This window comes from Setaria italica, chromosome IX (assembly GCF_000263155.2).
Source record: "Setaria italica strain Yugu1 chromosome IX, Setaria_italica_v2.0, whole genome shotgun sequence".
Taxonomy (NCBI): Eukaryota; Viridiplantae; Streptophyta; class Magnoliopsida; order Poales; family Poaceae; genus Setaria; species Setaria italica.
Window position 1 is genome coordinate 22,838,030 of NC_028458.1, and position 21,590 is coordinate 22,859,619.

Here is a 21,590-nt window from a genome sequence, read left to right on the forward strand (position 1 = left end):
TTGTGGATCTAGCAGTCCGGCTTGCGACGCTTCCTCCCTGCACGTGTGGATACCTTGGAGGTGTTGCGCCTGTAGCACTTGGACGAGCCGCCGACGAGCCACGACGAGCCGACGACGAGCCGCGGCACGAGGGCGATCTTGCTGCACGTGGACGAGCTCCTGAGGAGCTACTGGACGTTGACGTGATCGACTACGTACGACTACGTTGATCGACTACGTACGACTACGTTGATCGTCTTCACTGCATTGATGCAAATCTACATCTTCCGCACCAGTAGTGCATCGAGTGGTAATCCCGTGATCCTTATACGGCAGTTCTTCCTGGTTTTACGCAGTAGAAATTTTGATTTGCGCTAGTGTAGCCTACCTCGTATCCCAACAGTGGTATCAGAGCCGTAGCTGTTTAGTTTTGGATTCGGGATGTGTGCATATGGAGATATGCGAGTTTTCAGTTTGATCTATGTCCTGGTTTCGTGCTCTTGCTGCAATGGTAGTGTAACGACATACTCCTACCGGTCGGTTCCGCCATCGGAGTTAAGTGATACACGTAAATCCAGTTGCAGTGAGCGAAGATCAATATGATTGGTCGAATCGAAATCCAGGGTCATACGCCAGGCGCATTGGATGTGCAAAAGTAGATGGGATCTACTACCGGGGTCGAGATTTTTGCCGTATGCATATGCTTCGGTGAATCAGCCGTAACTTTTCGGTACGATCTCGGATCAGGGCGAATTTTATATAAACATTGATCTACAGAAAGAGTTACACATGAAATTTAATGGCTTTGCCGTTTTTGGCGAAATTAGATTTCCCAAATTCGGCTTGGAAGATGGAGTTTCGGGCCTCCGAAGTTTGGAACGTTAGGACGCTTAACTCTGTTTTGCAGGATGTATGTATCTTGTGATCAGTATGGCCCTTTGTGTATGTGATGCATGTGTGTAACTCATTCGTGAACTGCGTGTCGCGCATACGGCAACACGGCAGGAGCCATATGTGTTGTCACTTTATTGTATTTAATGGTCTGCGTACCAATCTGTGATGATCCAAGCAACTATGTAATCTTCATTACTAGCTTCTTTACTAGCTATTAGGCGTAATAGCATGTTCTAGTTCTTGGAGGACTCATCACCAGGAGGATGGCGCACATGGAACATGGAGATGGAGATCACCATGGTGAACAGGTTCTATGGAGATGGAGATCACCATATGAAAATGGGCCATTCTGTGTCACAACTGTGTGAATGCTATTCTGTTTATGTTTTACTTTCTGCATGCTGTGATGTTAGAAGTAGAACGATCCCTCACAAAGTTTAAGTTAGTATGCCCTCCCAACTAAAATTTGCACCGTCCCATGTCTTGTACAATTAGTGGTGGGTCTATAAATTAGGGTGCCACTAGTTTTCCTTGACTAGACGGGTTTGTGTCGGACACTTACACGCATAAGGGTTTGTTTGCTTAACAAGGTTATCTTAATGGTTAAGGACCTTGGGGCATAACGGTTGGGCGCCGAGACATAGAGATGTCACCCAACAACAGGAGTCATATGTGATATGATTAGCAAAAGTTGCTTACCGATCTACCTTGTTTACTAGCGGTGATGCTAAAGCTCACTAGTAGACTTGTTAGTTGTGGATCCTGAATCACTAAGTTTCAATAGAGGGATATTGATTTTAGTGGGAGTAGATTCTGTTAAAATAGTTTAATGTGATTTGCTCTATCATGGATACGTTTGTCTTAGTGTATTTTGCATTACTTTTGTTGTAAATTAAATGGCACCTAGCAGCACTACACCATTTGCTTTGCGTTCAGTCCTTAAGAAGGACAAGTTGAATGGAACAAATTACTCGGATTGGATCCGTAACCTGAGAATTGTTCTTAGGGCTGAGAAAAAGGAAGATGTTCTAGACAACCCACTACCAGAAGAACCTGCTGATGATGCACCCGCTGCTGCTAAGAATGCTTACAAGAAAGCATGTGATGCTAACCTCGAAGTAAGCTGCCTTATGCTTGCTTGCATGGAACCCGAGCTGCAGATGTAGTTCGAAACAAACCATGAGGCGCACGATATGATCGTGGCGCTTAGAGACATGTTCCAAACACAGGCCAGGACTGAAAGGTTCAATGTGTCTAAGGCCTTTGTGGAGAGCAAGCTAGCAGAAGGCGCAGCAGTAGGACCACACGTAATCAAGATGGTTGGTTACACTCAACGGTTGGAGAAGCTGGGCTTCCCACTGGGCCAAGAGTTGGCCACTGATTTTATTCTTTCGTCTCTTCCACCTAGCTATGAGAACTTCATCTCAAACTACCATATGCATGGGACGGAGAAGGGTCTGAATGAGCTATGTGGCATGCTTAAAACAGCAGAGGCTGACATCAAGAAAAGCGCTAGTACCAGCCATGTGATGGCTATACAGAACAAGCCTAGCTTTAAAAAGAAGGGCAATTCTTGGAAGAAGAAGGGCAAGGCTGGAACGTCCAAGCCAAACCCAGCGCCCAAGGTTAAAGCTGGACCTGGACCTGCTCCAGACAAAGAGTGCTTTTACTGTCATGAACTTGGTCACTGGAAGAGAAACTGCAAGCAGTACCTAGCTTCGTTGAAGAATGGCGGAAGTAAGAGTACTTCTACCTCAGGTACGCTTGTTGTTAATGTTATAGACAACATATTTCTCGCTGATACAATTATTAATTCTTGGGTATTTGATACCGGATCGGTTGCTCATATTTGCAATTCGATGCAAGGAATGATAAGAAGTAGAAGCGTGGAAAGAGGAGAAGTTGATTTCCGCGTGGGCAATAATGCAAGAGTTGCTGCGTTGACCGTCGGGACGATGCAACTCCACCTCCCGTCAGGATTTATTATGGAGTTGAATAATTGTTATTTCGTTCCTAGTTTAAGTTGAAATATTTTATCTCCTTCATGCTTGATGAAGGATGGTTATTCATATGTGAGTGAAAACAATGGTTGTGTGATCTCTAAGAATAATATGTTTATGGCTTTTGCACCCATTGTGAATGGATTATTTGTTTTAAATCTTGATGGTTCACCTGTCTGTAACGTAAGTGCTAAAAGGCCTCGGCCTAATGATTTGAGTCCTACCTACTTGTGGCATTGTCGTTTAGATCATATAAGTGAAAAGCGCATGAAGAAGCTCCATTCTGATGGACTTCTAACTTCGTTTGATTTTTAATCATACGAGACATGTGAGGCTTGCTTGCTAGGCAAGATGACCAAGACGCCTTTCACAGGATTTCCTGAGAGAGCAGTAGACTTGTTGGAACTCGTACATAGTGATGTATACGGACCAATGAGCACGACGGCTAGAGGAGGATTCCGATACTTCATAACTTTCACTGATGATTTTAGTAGATATGGCTATGTCTACTTGATGAGTCACAAGTCTGAAACCTTTGAAAAGTTCAAGGAATTTCAGAATGAAGTTGAAAATCAACGTGGCAAGAAAATTAAGGCCTTACGATCTGATCATGGAGGCGAGTATTTGAGCCACGAGTTTAGCAATCATCTAAAGAGTTGCGAAATTGTTCCACAACTTACGTCGCCTGGAACACCTCAGAGAAACGGTGTATCCGAGTGACGTAATCGAACTTTGTTAGACATGGTTTGATCAATGATGAGCTAGTCGGACCTACCGTTGTCATTTTGGGGATATCCTCTAGAAACAACAGCTTTCACACTTAATAGGGTACCATCTAAATCCGTAATTAAGACACCATATGAGATATGGACTGGAAAGGTTCCTAGTTTGTCTTTTCTAAAGATTTGGGGATGTGAAGTGTTTGTCAAGCGACTTCAGTCGGACAAGATCACACCCAAGTTGGATAAGTGCATTTTCGTGGGATATCCAAAGGAAACTTTGGGATATTATTTCTACAACCGATCAGAAGGCAAAGTGTTTGTCGCTCAGAACGGGATTTTCCTAGAGAAAGAGTTTCTCAAAGGAGAAAAGAGTGGAAAGACAGTGCATCTTGAAGAAGTTCAAGATGAGCCGATCGGGCAAGAATCAATGAGTGATGCTAACGTAGCAGAACAAGTTGAGATACCCATGGCAAGAGAAGCACCGCCACAACCACGAAGGTCGGCAAGGCTTCGCGAAATGCGGGAAATATTATTGTTGGACAATGATGAGCCTGCGACATATGCAGAAGCAATGATGGACCCAGACTCCGAAAAATGGCAGAGTGCCATGCAATCCGAAATAGAGTCCATGGGAGACAATCAAGTTTGGAACTTGGTTGACCCGCCTGATGGTGTTAAAACCATAGAGTGCAAGTGGATCTATAAGAAGAAAAAGGACATGGATGGAAATGTTCACATCTATAAAGCACGACTTGTCGCAAAAGGTTTTCGACAAGTTCAAGGAGTTGACTACGACGAGACCTTCTCGCCCGTAGTGATGCTTAAGTCCATTCGGATTATTCTAGCTATAGCCGCATATTTCGATTATGAGATATGGCAGATGGATGTCAAGACAACTTTCCTGAATGGAAACCTAGCTGAGGACGTGTATATGATACAGCCCGAGGGTTTTGTCGATCCAAAAAATGCTAGAAAGGTATGCAAGCTTCAGAGATCCATTTATGGATTGAAGCAAGCATCTAGGAGTTGGAACATTCGTTTTGATGAAGTGGTCAAAGGGTTTGACTTCACCAAGAACGAAGAAGAGTCTTGTGTTTACAAGAAGGTTAGTGGGAGCTCTGTAGTATTTCTAATCTTATATGTGGATGACATATTACTGATTGGAAATAACATTCCTATGCTTGAGTCCGTAAAGACTTCACTGAAAAATAGTTTTTCGATGAAGGACTTAGGGGAAGCAGCATACATTCTGGGCATTAAGATCTATAGAGATACATTGAGAAGGCTTATAGGTTTAAGCCAAGATACTTACATTGACAAAGTGTTGAAGCGGTTCAGCATGGAAGAGGCAAAGAAAGGGTTCTTGCCTATGTCACATGGCATACATCTCAGCAAGACTCAGTGTCCTTCAACTGCTGATGAGCGGGATCGCATGAGTAGAGTACCATATGCCTCGACTATTGGATCTATCATGTATGCAATGATAAGTACTCGCCCAGATGTTTCATATGCGCTAAGTATAAAAAGCAGACACCAGTCTGATCCAGGTGAGAGTCACTGGACAGCGGTGAAAAACATTCTTAAGTACTTGAGAAGGACTAAAGATATGTTCCTCGTCTATGGAGGTGAGGAGGAGCTCGTTGTAACAGGTTACACCGATGCTAATTTCCAAACCGACAGAGATGATTCAAAGTCACAATCAAGATTTGTGTTCACGCTAAATGGTGGTGCTGTTAGTTGGAAGAGTTCCAAGCAGGATATGGTGGCCGATTCTACGACAGAAGCCGAGTACATCGCGGCTTCGGAAGCCGCGAAGGAAGGTGTTTGGATAAGGAATTTCCTCATTGAGCTTGGTGTGTTCCCGAATGCATCTAGCCCATTGAATCTCTACTGTGATAATAATGGGGCAATTGCGCAAGCAAAGGAGCCAAGGAACCACCAGAAGAACAAACACGTAATGCGGCGATTTCATCTCATTCGAGACTTCATTAACCGGGGTGAGATCAAGATATGCAAAATACACACGGATCTGAACATTTCTGATCCATTGACAAAACCACTCCCGCAGGCTAAGCATGATGCGCATGTAAGAGCTATGGGTATTAGGTACCTTCTAGATTGACTCTAGTGCAAGTGGGAGACTGTTGGAGGTATGCCCTAGAGGCAATCATAGAGATGATGATATTCCATCTGTATCCATGATTTGTATATTGTGTTCATTGAATATCTATTAAAGGCTACTTGAATTGATTTGCAATTATGTGAATTGTATGTGAAACTCATTACTTGTATGGTTATTCTAAAGTTGTCCCTAGTCGGAGTTCATGTGAGGACACACATGAATATTAGACTAGCACATGTATTAGTTGATGACTATGTTTCACAAGTCATGGACATGGAGATGTTGAACTAATAATGTGAACACATGTGGAGACATGTGCTAGGACTGACCCAACACGAGAAGTAGTTCTCTCTTTAAACAACATATATGCTTTGTCCTTAGACCTGAGATTGTCGCATGTATTCAAGATGTGGATCGACCTACTTAGGGGCTATCAAACGCTACGCCGTAACAGGGTAGTTATAAAGGTAGCTTTCGGGTTTGTCAAGAAGCATGCTATGAGACATGGTCAATCAAGATGAGATTTGCCCCTCTCTGATTGAGAGTGATATCTCTGGGCCCCTCGAGTGATCGGATCAGAAAATTCATGGCCATGCTACGTACGGTTAAGAGTTAACCTACAAAGAGATTCCGAATCACAGGATCGAGAAAGAGCGGTCGGCTTGAAGCTAGACCAAATATCATGCGGCGAAGGGAATAGCATGTATATTATGTTGTGATGGTTTGTCCGATATGATCTTCGTGTGCGTATAGGAGTTGGCACGTCTTGCTAGAGGCCGCTACCGACTATTGGGCCGAGTAGGAGTACTCGGGCCATGTCTATACGTATCCGAACCCATAGGGTCACACACTTAAGGGGCTGGAAGCCCAATTCGGATCTGATCCAAGTTGGATTAGGTTTAGAAGTACTAATGGGCCTCGGACCCAGAGGCCCGTCAGGAACCTCTATAAATAGAGGGGTGGGGGCGCCTAGGGTTTACACCTTTTGGCAAAACACATCTGCAGCGCCTCCCACGCCCTCACTTGTTGCAACTTGCGGATCTAGCAGTCCGGCTTGCGACGCTTCCTCCCTGCATGTGTGGATACCTTGGAGGTGTTGCGCCTGCAGCACTTGGACGAGCCGCCGACAAGCCACGACGAGTCGCTGACGAGCCACGACGAGCCGCGGCACGAGGACGATCTTGCTGCACGTGGACGAGCTGCTGAGGAGCTACTGGACGTTGACGTGATCGACTACGTACGACTACGTTGATCGACTACGTACGACTACGTTGATCGTCTTCACTGCATTGACGCAAATCTACATCTTCCGCACCAGTAGTGCGTCGAGTGGTAATCCTGTGATCCTTATACGGCAGTTCTTCCTGGTTTTACGCGGTAGAAATTTTGATTTGCGCTAGTGTAGCCTACCTCGTATCCCAACAGATCCACAGGATAAGTGCAAGCTGGGTGGACTCCTTTTTCAGATACGACGCTAAGGAAATAGGTCCTTCGCAATTGGGTGAAGCGCCAGTGCCTCCGACATAGGGCTACACCCAAGAGTTCACGACACTAGTTGAAGACACACCAAGACGTCTGGCTTGTGAGGTTGCCCCTCCAGAGCCCTTTACGAATGACCAGCTGCAGACCAGAGTAGCGCAGTGTGCCGCGAGATGTGGTCCATAGGGCCTCCTTTACCTTTTGTAGGCCGGTGCAGGCTATGATGTGTACGATGTTGTAGACTGTGATGTGTGGTCCTTTGCAGACTTTATTGTGTAGGCTGGTGTAGAGATTTTGATAGGTAGGCCGGTGCACACTATGATGTCCATACATGTCCTTTTCCTTTTGCCATGATAGACATGGTCCATGGACCATGTCACTAGCGTTCTATATATCAGACGTCCAGGCAATGTTCAAATGCACTACTACCATTTCCCAACCCGAATGCAACACTTGTAGAGAGGTTGCATCTCCCTCCAAGAAATGTCGTCATGAAGGAATGAGCAAAATGGGATTCCACCATGGAATGAGCACCCCAAATGCCACTGCGGCTTCCATGCGTGGTTGTAAGTATGGGAGGATTGAGTACCTAGGGGGAAGAAGGGGTGTAGGTACTTCAAGTGTCCCGACATTGACGACGATTTCAAGGTTAGTCTGTTCATATACATTTTAAATATGTTTTCTACGTACCGATGCCTAGAACTAATCACAAATCAACATGCAGGCTTGTACATTTATGGAATGGATCGACACTAGGCCTTTACGGGAGGTGGTCATAATCCCAATGGTGCTAGAGACCAAAACCCAATACTATGGTAGGCTGGAAGTGGCTTGAGACACGGCACGTCTTGCTCAGCTCGAGCAAGAACGATGCATCCGCCAACCACAGATCCATTTGAAGGGCAAGTAGGATGAACTGCAGAGGCGACGCGACCAGTTAGGTGCTCGAGAGGCAGCATTGAAATGGCAGGAGGAAGAATTCGAAGCTCGTCAGGTGCAACTCCTCCAGGAAGAAGAATGACAAAAGAAGATGAAGAACTAGGAGGGAGAATGTTCCTCCAAAATAGCGAGGATGAGGAAACTTCCTCGGTTGACCCAGTAGAACATTAGTTGTGATCCGCCAATTTACATTACCTAAGGCATTTTATTCTAGGCAAGGTGCTCTTTAGGTTTGTCATGTTGGGTGCCTCAGATGCCATTGTACTATTGTTTGTACTATGATAACATTTCGTCTCCATGCTTCAAGTACTCAGATTCCACACTATTGCCATTGTACTACTCTGCTGCCAGTACAATACTCAAATAGTGCTACTCCACTATTGACGTGAACCGTCTCTGAAAAGCCTACACAATAGACTGCAAAGACCCTAAACGTGAGCCTTCTTAGGCAGATCGGACTCGACACTGAGCCCTTCATCCCTGCACCTACAAAGCCTATATCTAACCTTTTTTAGGATTATTTAACATGATGGGGTACTGAACACATGGGAGTAGAGTGCATCTCCATCTCAACACTCCTTATATGGACCTCCCTCTCCCGTATCCTTCCATACCATTGAGTAGGAGGAAGAACAATGACATCTGCAAGAGGGAGAGGTTGTGGGAGAAGGGGAAGAGGAGGGGATTCTCCTTTTTCCACCATCACTTGGCCAGGTTCTTTTGGCCCAACGAAGTATGAGGCACCCCTCGACAACTTCCCTCTGTATGATAGGGCTAACTACGCCTCTCCAAACTGCCTTAGGCCTTATGATGACTGCCATGATACGTGGCCACTGTCACCATGGCGTGGCTTGCATCGTGCAGCTGTTTGATGGCTACGGTGATGGAAGCCGGTGTTTCTTTCGATGCCCGTATGGCTTGGTGAGTCAAGTTATTACTTCCGTACTCTTTCTAAGCTTTTCGTGCTAGAAACTAACATCACGTTCAGTCTTATGTCGATGAAGGAAACCACCACTGTACGAAGTGGGTCGAACCTCCACTTCCTGAGCCAACTCAAGAGTACATCCACTACCTCAAGTGCAAGATTTTTGACCTCGAGCGTAGGGTGGAGGATCTTCAATATGAAGTTAATGCAAATCCTTGGGCGGTTAACATCGCCGGTAACTTGATTTGTACCGATCCATCGTGCAAGTACCCCTACCACCACAACAAGGATTGCCTACCGTCTCCGCCTTCCTCTAGGGGGATTGGCTACTATGAGGCTAGGCCCTCCCAGCTCTCGCAAAGCCAGTTCTACTAGAAAGTAGAGATGGCTCTATCCCAGGTTATTTCAATTACCTAAGGCATGTTAGGTTTAGCAACGGCACGTGTTTAGGATAGCATCCGTGCTGCACATGCCACTGCAATCTATAATTAATTGTTCAGTCTACAGTCATTAGTGTTCATATATTGTGCACGAATTTCGTTTTTATATGTTGTAATTTCGCTGGAAACAGCTATGTATTTAATGACTGGGAGTTAATTAAATTTCAATTATTTCCTCAAAGCACTCTATCTCTCTCAAATTAGGAAGTTTTGTATTGCAACCAATAGTGACATATTCAAATATTTAGTGCTTCCAATGTAACTTTATATTATTTTTAACTCAGAGAAAAACTTACACAAAAATAAAATAAAAAAAATACTTGAAGTTATAGCTGGTTGAAACGACTGAAAGAGCATGTAGGCCCCTTGTTGGTTTTGGTGATTGAATGACAAAAAACAATTAAAGGACTAATGAGCTTGTTGAGCTTTGGCAAGGTTTTATTAGAAATGAAAAGGTCAAGCTCATGTCATATGAAGCGTGCAAAAGTAAAGAAATGACAAGCAAAGATTGAATTGAGTGAAAGAGACAAAGATGGAAATGAAATTATATTGTCTCATTAGTTGTTTGCTTGTATAATCAAAGAAAGTTGAAAATTGCATGAGGATTGATCAAGATTACAAGAATGATATAAGTGATGAGGAGAAATGGTGAATTGAATGGAATTTCAATGATAGCTTGCTTGATCACATAGATGGTATTACTTATTATCAAGAAAGAAGGTATTTGACCAAGTACTTAGTGTTTCAAGGAAAGTTAAGATAGAAGATTATTGGTCATAATGTTGGTATAAGAACGATATTCCAGTATGAATCAAGTTCATTTATTGAAGAAGTGGATTCCAATGGGTATTCATTGTTGATGCAAAGAAAATCTTAACTTGAGATGACAAGATAGGGTGAAGAATTCAAACAAGAACTTTGCTATAAGGTACTAAGCAAGGATGAAGGGCAAGTGGTGACTTGGGACGATGAATCTTTGCTAGGGTGAAGAAGTTAGCACTTAGGAGAACTTTGAGGAACTAATCAAGCCATGAGGAGTTAAGCAATTCAAAGGTTCAAATAATTGTTGCATCATAAGAATTGAGGTGACCTGAGTATGTCAAGTTCATTATTGATCATATATATTGAGGAACATCAAGTCACTAGCTCAAGGAGGATAATGCTCAAGAAAGAGAAAGAAATACTTGAAAACCCCTCAAAGTATGATTTTGAAGAAAAGCAGCATGGTGAAGCTATTCAAGCTCAAGTAATTTATATTGTGTTTATTCTTTGATCTTGAGTATAGGTAACGCTGTACTATCAAGAGGGATACAACGTGGATAGCTTCGCTTATGTCTCGGTGCTCAAACCTAACATTCCAAGTACTAACATGAGAGAAACACTTGTCACAACACTTGCACCGGGTGGTATTGGAGATTATTTTCAGTTGGAATGGATACCCCTCTAAATAAGCTTTCCATAGAGTCCAAGATCATCAAATTTGAAGCCCAAAGTAAAATGTTATGGTCTTTTCTCTTAGCTGACTTGTGCTGTCCAGTGGACCTGCGGAAATTCCAGAGAATTCTCCGTAGATTCCGTAAGTTGAGAAAATTCTAGAGAATTTTGCAGAGTTTCCGAAACTTTTTGAACCTAACGGCTATTTTTGGGGTTTCGGAATTTCGAGAGTTTTTTTCGGAAGATTCCGGAACTTAACAACCCAACGGCTAGTTTTTTGGGAACAGGTATTTATATCCCTCATCCCCTCCCATTTGGACCTACTGGTTCCCCACATGAAAAACACATCTCCACAGCCCTTTTGAGTGCTTCCATCTCTAGTATTGCAAGAGATTTGAGAAGAGAAGAGATTTGGAGTGAGGGATTTAAAGATTGAGTGAAAGTGAGCACATCCATCCTTGAGCACTCGAGTTCATAGCAAGAAATCTTTATGATGTTTGTTACTCTTGGAAGTGTTCCTCCTAGACAGCTAGGCGTCGCCCAAGAGCTCCCAAGGTGTGGTGGGCCTTGGGACAGTTTGTGCAGGTCGAGCTTCGCCTCCAAAAGGGAAGAAGCTAACTAGTGAAGTGGGGAAAGGGATGAGTGCAACCCGGCTTCTTTGGAAGCACACAACGGAGATGTAGGATTCGCGTGGGGTGAATCTGAACTTCGGTGAAACAAATCGAAACGTGCTACTTCTAATGTCAAGATTGCTAAAGTTGTGTCTCCTCACTGGTTTGCTTACATTTGCATTGCACTTCCATTTCATTGTGATTTCGTAATGTTGGTTGATCTACTCGGGTGTTAGTATTTGTGAAATGCAGAAACTTTGTGATCCTACTAAGATACACCGTCTGAGCATATTCTCTAAACCTTGTTTCATCTTTACCTAACTTGCAATGCATATGGTTTGGAGGTTCTCTCTGCGCGAGCCAAAACCGGAAGATCTGGTTTTGAAACCGGAAGTTCCGGTTTTTAGGCAGACAATTTTATTCTGCTGCTTAAGGCGTGTGTTTCCTATCTTCGGAGATTCCGAAGATTTCTTTGGAGATTTCGTAATTTGCGGAATCTCTGGAAGTATTTTCGGAATAATTCACAAGTCGCTGATAAACTTGTTTTAAGGGGCGACGATTTTAGGTGACGCCTATTCATCCCCCCTCTAGGCGATATCAAGATCCTTTTCAATTGGTATTAGAGCCAAGACTCTCAATTTCGGGCTTAACTGCCTTGAGAGAAGATGTCGACGGGAGGGTGATGTATCGCTAGAACTTTTCTTGCTAGATGGTTCAAATTATGGATCTTGGTCCGATCATATTCTTTGTGTTTTTAGGGCCACGGTTCCTCAAATCAAGCGGATTGTAGATGTGAGCATTTCTCCTCCAAATGTTATTTGGTCCAATCGAACAAAAGAGGAAGAGAAATACCTACAACTCAATGCTCAAGCTTCTTATGTTTTGACTTGTGCTTTGAGTGAAGATATATATGATTCCATCATGGATGATGATGATATACATATGGATGCTCACTGCATTTGGACAACTCTTAAAGAAAGATATGGTAAGTCCAAATGTGATGATGAAGTGGTTGCATTGGAGGAATCATTTGAGAAGTGCTCAACATCATCAAGAATCAATAAAGAGCCTCAAGTGATTTCCTAAAATGGTCATGGTGTTGTCACCACATCCACCACCTCACCAACATATGAGTGCATACATGGTAATGAAATAGTGAGTAGGTTAAATGACCATTAATGTCATGCTTCTACTACTAGTTGTTCTTGTGGAACTAATCTTTTAAAGGAAGAAGAAGCTATTGACCGCCATCGGTCAAATGAAGAATCAACCTCACCAAGTGATTGTGAGGATGAAGATCTTGAACTTGGCCAAATGAGTGGAAAAGATAATTCCAATACGACCAAATTCGAGAAAATCATTGAAAACCTAGAAGGAAGACTTGAGAGGCAAAACGAGCACCTCATTGAAAAGATCAAGGAACTAAAGGCTCTAACTAAAGAGCATAAGAAACTCAAGGATTCTCATGCATCCTTAGTTAGTATGTATGAGAAATTGTCAATTAAGCATATTTGTGCTACTAATTCTAGCTCTTGTGTAGCTCAATTGGAAAATGCTAATTGTAGGCTAAAGGCTCAAATTGAGGAGCTCCCTAGCAAGCATGTGGACCTACAAGAGAAATATGATGATCTTTCATGCTCTCATGAAAAGCTGGTAGATTCCCATGTCATGCTTGGCATAGCTCATGAGGTGATGGTAACTTCGATAAAATCCTATCAACCTCACATACACAATTGCACTTGCTCACAAGTTCAAATTAAATTATCTTGTGCTAACCCATGTTACTCTCAAGCAAATTGTTCTTGTAGAAACTTGTGATGACCTTATTGCCAAGGAGAACGATGATCTAAAGCAAGAGGTTAAGAGGGTTAAGGAGGACTTGATGTCGGGTATACATCCCCAGGCCCACAATTAAGCCTTGTACGGCCCACTTAGGGGCGTACAAGGACGTGATCAGGACGGGAGGCTATGTTGCAGGGTAAACGTAGCCTCCACGAACTCCCGAATACTAGTTGGAATGCACAAGGAAACTACTCTACCGATTAGGAGTAGAACTCTGTAAACATGTTCGACTAGGACTCCACCCTATAACCCTACTCCCCCGACTATATAAGGGCGGGCAGGGACCCCCTCGAAACAACAGCTAAGAAGTTCAATACAACCAACACACAGGACGTAGGGTATTACGCGATCTAGCGGTCCGAACCTGTCTAAATCGTGTCCCTTGCATCACCATCGACTCTTTGATTCTCGATGACACCCGCCGCACAAAAGACCACCTATGGTACCCCCTAGGTAGGTTGCCAGTCTAAAACACCGATAGCTAGCACCAGGTAGGGGAAGTCACCGAGTTTCTCCACGCGAGATCGATGGCATCAGTCATCATCAAACCTGCTTTGACCTTTGAGGCAGGTGCAACCTTTATCTTTGGATCCTGGCTTTGCATCGCCGATGGCGCTGGACAATTTCAGCACCGCATTATTGGCGACCAGGAGAAGGATCATCTCGACGAAAGCTTTTTTTAGCATGGAACAGAAAATTTTGCCGAAAAAAACTAAGTTTTTGATGTCAACAACAACGAGTTTGACTACGGCTCTGACTCGGCCTCGACTCGGACTAGCCCACACGGGCTAACACCCAAGTCATCCTACAAGTCGACTTCAACTCGAAGTCGATTCCTGTACGGACTCTGCAACTCAGCCATGGTCCACCAAGGTTTCCTCACTCGAACCCAACCTGAACTCGGGGCAGTCAAGGATTGCGACTACGACTTCGACTATGTCCAAGAAATTCTTTTATCAGGCCCAGCTCAAGGTTTGATAGTTACTTCAACTCCGCAAGGCAGGTTCGTTTATTGGCCTGGGATGAAGCCATCCTTCCTGGTCCAAGACTATGAGTCGCGCCTTGTCGCTCACATAGACAACCGCCCGTATCAAGAAGGCGTCCCGCTCACTTCAAACCGCGAGGAAAGCACTACAGAGATTGCAGCATCAAGCTTTGGAAGCTACTACCCAGACAGGGAAATCTTCATCATCACGACACCAAACGATAACGTGGGTACTAGTTTTCAGAGAACTCCTCGACAAGTTATGCAACCCGATAACATTTTTGACGATGAATCATCAGCTAACGCCTCACAAGATGAAACCTCTGAACAGAGGAATCAACAAAGAGCACGCAATGCTGTCCAAGTGGATCGTTGCCAACTACTAGCTACAAACATCCCCATCATGAACCTCAAAAGAGCATTCGACGCAGTGCAAGCTCGAGAACACAACACTCCACTCGCAGCAATTGCCTCAATCAATCTTATATCAACTCTCATACCTCATGACAGAGACAACGAATTAATAGCTCAACTCGTGCAGCGAGGCAACAGGTTAATTGCGCAACTCGCAAAGCAAGCTTACAAACTACTCGATACAGAATCCCCAATCCCATCTATTACTTGCAACTTGGCCCATCTAGACGGCAGCAGAGACGTTGCGGTCCACGGTGGCCATCGCGAGGCTCAAAGGAAAAGTAACGAAGTAGTCAACCAGCCAAGGCAATATAGCCAAGGACAGAATAAAGATGAAAGCAAGGCCCTAAGATGAAATGAGGACGCTGGAAATGCCAGCTACACCAATTTCGCAAAAAGTCCTCGCCATCGCGAAGCGTCAATTTTTAGTGATCTAAGGGAAGTAATCAATAGTTGCTGCGAACGCAAACGTGAAGTCGACAACTATAACTATTTTCCTGCCTTCACAGCACGAGTAATGAGGACTAGATTACCCGAGAAGTTCAAGCCAACAGGGATCACCAAGTACGATGGCAAGCCAGACCCAGTTCAATGGCTACGGTGCTACTCATTGGCAGTTCAAGCAGCCGGAGGCAACGATGACACAAAGGTCATTCATTTTCCCATATGCATGGAACCCGCGCGATTAACATGGCTTGAGTCACTCAAGCCTAGAACCATCGACTCTTGGGAAGATTTGACAAAAGCTTTTACCAATAATTACGCGGGCTCCAAGTCCCGACTAGGCAACAAAATTGATCTAAGCCAAGTTAAACAGAAGGAAGGCGAGACACTCCGCGATTCTCTGCACCGTTTCTTCGAAACGAAGGCTACAATAGTCGACATCTCAGAAACAGACGTCATTGAGTGCTTTCAAAACGGCCTCTATGATCGTCGAACATGCCAAGATTTTGGCAGACGTCGTCCAGCCACCGTCAAAGATCTCAAAATCATGGTCCAACAATAGGCAGACGAAGAAGATAAAGAGCGTGAGCGATTTGGCTCCCATCGCAACCGCGGTCGCGACAACAATAACAACAGTCATGAACAAGACAGGAATCGAAATACTAATACTCGAAACAACTACTTGGGTAATCCAAACTGCAAGCGCAAATCCGACAACACTATTGCTACTATGACAAACTCAGGGAAAAAAGGGTCCTGCAACCGCGATGAAGGACCCACCTTCACCGAATTACTCAAGAAACAATGCCCATGGCATCCAAACAGCAAACATTTAGCGATAGATTGCTACAGCATGCGTCGAGTAATGCAAGATCTACCCGCACCACCACCTCCTGAGGACTATAGTCAGAAAAAGGATAAGGGTAAAGACAAAATCAATAAGGATGAAGAAGGCAACGGATAATTCCAGATGGCCTCTAAGACAGTTAATGTCATTTTTGGCGGAATCCCGGGTACTGTGTCCAAGCGGTCCAACAAGCTAGTACTAAGAGAAATTATGGCTATCGAGCCACCTGCTCCCACACCGCTCAAATGGTCTAAGGTACTCATAACTTTCGGCAGAAAGGATCAATGGAAAAGTTTCTTAGAACCAGGACGTTTCCCTTTGGTACTCGACCCTGTTGTTGCAAGCTCGAGATTGACCAAAGTACTCATTGACAGCGGAAACGGACTCAATGTCATTTTCGCCAAAACATTAAGGAAAATGTACCTAGACATCACGGACATGCTCACTCCAACGGATTCACCATTTTACAGAATTGTCCTAGAAAATGCAGCAATACCACTAGGTCAAGTTGTCCTACCAGTAACTTTTGGCACAAAGGAACATTACCGAACTGAGTATATCAAATTCAAAGTTGTCGACTTCAAAACCTCTTACCATGCCATACTCGGGAGGCTAGCCCTAGCCAAGTTTATGGCAATACCACACTATGTTTACCTGGTACTCAAGTTGCCAGGACCAAAAGGCGAGTTAACGCTACGAGGAGACCTAAGGTGATCATACGAGTGCAACACCGAAGCTGTGGAAATCGCAGCAACTTCTCAAGCACCCAGCCCCATGCAACAAGTCTTCTCGGCTTGTGAGGAAGATTTCAAAACTGTTGATCTCCAGACTGGTGACCCATCCAAGACATCTCTAATTGTAATAGGGTTAGACCCCAAATAGGAAAGCGCGCTCGTCAATTTTCTTCAGGCTAACCACGATATCTTTGCTTGGAAGCCAGCCGACATGCCTGGTGTGCCCAAGGAACTGATTGAGCATTCATTAAATGTTGATCCTAAAGCCACCCCAAAAAGACAATGCCTACAAAGGTTTGCCCAAGACAGAAGAGATGCAATCAAAAAAGAGCTAGCCAAACTACTCGCAGTAGGGTTCATCAAAGAAGTTTTTCACCCTGATTGGTTAGCCAACCCTGTACTTGTTCGCAAGAAAAACAACGAATGGAGGATGTGCTTTGACTACACATTTCTCAACAAACATTGTCCAAAGGACCCCTTTGGACTATCCAGGATTGACCAAGTAGTCGACTCCATAGCTGGGTGTGCGTTGCTCTGTTTCCTCGATTGCTACTCAGGCTATCATCAAATAAGCCTCAAAGAAGAAGATCAAGCCAAAACATTTTTCATCACCCCGTTTGGAGCATTTTGCTACAAAATAATGTCATTTGGGCTAAAAAATGCGGGTGCGACCTATCAACGTGCCATACAGATTTGTTTCGAGAAGCAACTACACCGTAACATAGAAGCTTATGTGGACGATGTAGTTGTCAAAACAAGAGACCAAGGTGATCTAATTGCCGATTTAGAGGAAACATTCTCGAGTCTATGAGCATTCCAGTGGAAACTTAACCCTACCAAATGCATTTTCGGTGTACCTTCCGAAAAACTACTCGGGTTCATCATTAGCCACCGTGGTATTGAGGCCAACCCGAAGAAGATATCTGCCATCACAAATATGCAAAAGCTCACAGGATGCATGGCAGCCCTCAATCGATTCATCTCAAGACTTGGAGAGCGCGGACTACCCTTCTTCAAGCTACTCAAACGCCAGGATAAGTTTCAATGGACAGAGGAGGCAGAAAAATCCTTAACACAACTCAAGGACTTCCTGTCAAAACCACCAATCCTCACCGCTCCATCTCCGAATGAAGACTTGCTCCTATACAGAGCTGCTACCACTCACGTTGTCAACACCGCAGTAGTAGTCGAACGGTCTGAACAAGACCACGTTTATAAAGTCCAGAGATCTGTGTACTTCGTCAGTGAAGTACTCTCGGACTCCAAAACTTGATACCCACCAGTACAGAAGCTACTCTACGCAATTCTGCTCACTTGACGGAAGTTGCGACACTATTTTCAAGAACATAGCATATCTGTCATCACTGACTTCCCGCTCGGTGAAATCCTTCACAACAGGGATGCAACGGGTAGAATCTCCAAGTGGGCAGTAGAGTTCGGAGCTCTATCTCTAGACTTCAAATCAAGAACTGCTATCAAATCCCAAGGTCTGGTCGACTTCATGGTTGAGTGGAGGGAAAATCAAGTACCAACGCCAGTTGGAAGGCCAGAACACTAGGTCATTTACTTTGACGGTTCCCTCAAGCTTGAAGGAGCCGGTGCAAGAGTACTCTTGATTTCCCCAAAAGGTGAACAACTTAAATACGTTGTCCAAATCTTTTGGGAAGTCTCAAACAACGAAGCCAAGTATGAAGCACTACTACATGGTCTTCGTCTCACAATCTTTCTCGGAATTAAACGACTGCTGGTATATGGTGACTCGCTGGTCGTCATTAACCAAGTCAATGATGAGTGGGATCGCAACAAGGAAAACATGGATGCCTACTGTAAGGAAGTCCGCAAGCTAGAAAACAAGTTCTCAGGCTTGGAATTTCATCATGTCGTCCGCGACAATAATGTAGCTGCTGATGTATTGTCAAAAATGGGCTCAACTTGTGCAGAAGTTCCAGCAGGAATTTTTGTACACGAGCTCCACAAGCCTTCCATACCAGAAGAAGTTATTCCAGCAACTACCAAACCTCCAGAACCAATCAAGAGATAATGATGATCGAAGTGGACTGGAGATCACCATTCATCGACTACATCAAAGAATAAAAGTTACCATCTGACAAAAATCAAGCTGAGCAAATTTCACGACGAGGAAAAAGCTATGTTCTAGTCAGAAACAAGCTCTACAGAAGGAGCGCATCGTCTGGAGTACTCATGAAATGTGTCACCCGAGAAGAAGGCCAAGAAATCTTAGAAGAAATACACAAAGGAATCTGTGGTAACCACGCCTCTTCGCGAACAATCGTTGCCAAAACTTTCGGAGTAGGTTTTTACTGGCCCATGGCACTGGCCGATGCTAAACAACTAGTCCGCATATGCCAAGGCTATCAGTTCTTCACTAAGCAACACCATATCCCCGCCTACAAGCTCATCACAATACCTCCAACATGGCCTTTCGCTTGCTGGGGGCTTGATATGATAGGACCACTACCAACTGGGCCAGGAGGGTTCAATCGAGTACTCATAGCCATCGATAAATTCACCAAATGGATTGAAGTCAAACCTGTTACTTGCCCCAAGGCAGACCGAGTCCTCAACTTCCTGGATGAAATTGTACATCGCTACGGCTTCCCCAACAAGATCATCATCAACCTAGGATCCAGCTTTAACAATCATGACTTCTTGGAATACTGTGAGAATAGCGGAATTGATGTACGATACGTCTTTGTTGCTCGCCCAAGGGCCAATGGCCAAGTCGAGCGTGCCAACGGCATGTTACTCGAAACTCTCAAGAAAAAGTTGCACGACATCGGCAACACAAAAGGAGGCAAATTGCTCAAGAAACTACCCAATGTTCTTTGGGGACTACGAACTCAACCATGCAAGTCTACTGGGCACTCTCCCTACTTCCTCGTATATGGGTCAGAGGCCATCCTCCCTGCAGATGTCATGTGGTACTCTCCCGTAGTTGAACAATATGACGAAGGAGTAGCAGAAGAAACAAGACGCCTGGACCTCGACAGTTTGGAAGAAACAAGATGTGCAGCTCTAATACAGTCAGCTAGATATCTCGACGGACTACGACGCTACCATGACCGCAATGTCAAAGAGCGCTCCTTCAACTTGGGAGACATGGTCCTTAAACACATCCAGGACACATCAGGGCTGCACAAGCTTAATTTGCCATGGGAAGGTCCCTACATCATATCCAAGGTCACAGGGCCTGGATCGTATCAACTACAAGACCTCTCAGGAGAAGAAATACCAAACTCTTGGAGCATAGAACATCTGTGTCGCTATTACCCATAGCAGACTACAAGATATACACTTGGGCTTTCATGCCAGTTAAATAAAAACAACAAAGTTCTTAGGCAAAACTCCCATCTTTGCCTCTGTTCGGCTATCCTCAGCCACTCGAGCTCTCTAGCTCTCCGAGCCTTAGCGCTCCGACTGACTTGATTTCATCAAGTCTCTTCAAGTTATCACAACTCATCGGCTATCCACAACCACTCGAGCTCTCCAATTCTACGAGCCCCCGTGCTCCGCTCTCCATTCTCGACTTGACTTCATCAAGTCTATCCGAGTTATCACAACTCGTCAAGCTACCCATAGTTACTGAAGCTACAATTCTAGAGTTTTCAACTCATCTCCACAAGACTAAAGTGGCTTTACAAAGCCACGACTACATCATTAGTCATTTTTGTCACTCAAAAAATGCAAGATTGATGCAACCATCGGATAAGGAGTACTCAAGATTGCATTTTTTGCATTAAATAATTTCCACAGTTACATCCGACTACTCAACGAAGTCAGAGTATACCAAATACAACACAACAGCACAACAACGACTACAAGCAACTACCTACTGGTAGTATGCACAAAAGTCCCGGGCTTTTAGTATATCACAAGGATACACAGGCCTCGCGACTACTAGATCACCAAGGTGCATGCAGTGTCAAACGGCAGGATCTACACATGAGGAATCTGCGCAATACGCAGCCATATCCTGGTCCTCCTCCCTGACAACCCTAGAAACTCCTTCACCGCCGCTCCCTCGACAGCGGCAACGATGAGTCCCCGATGTAGCATAAGGGAGAAAAATACCAAGACTGCTCCCTTGCTAGCTTTAGTGCACAGATCCACACTGCATGCCACATCTCCACCTCTGATTAGTGAGTCGGATAAAGACCGTGGCACTCATCACCCATCACTCGTGAGTTCTAGCGTGGACTCAGCTGGATCATGAGCTGCAAGATGAGGCACGCGGCAAACCCTCCTACAAGGATTCTTCTAGCATCACGGCTATCCCTACGAGCGCAAGAGTATGTGGAGGGAAGGTGGCTCTAATCTATGATGAATCTTCTAGCACCGGGGCGCTCATTGAAAGCTTTCTACTATCAAACAACAGCAACCTAAAGCAATCCATTGCTACACTAGAGAAGCATGACATTGGTCGAGCCCCCAAGGGCCTATTTATAGCCAAATGCCACAACCACCAACTACTCAGAAGTTACTACTCGCTCATGACGATTAGCCTGAAATGCTGACAAGGGTCAGCCAGGCGCTTTTCTAACTCCACTCACGTGAAGGCACTCAACCACAACGGACAAAAGTCAACAGTTCACCCGTGCACTCCTCTCAAAGTACAAAGAAAGATCAGAGTACCTTCAACAGCAACACCAATAATTGATGACCGCAACAGATACTACAACTCGGACATCTTTGAAGCAATCGGCTCAGCCTCCTCAAGATACTGCACATAGGCATCCTCTATGCAGTTCCGGGCAACTC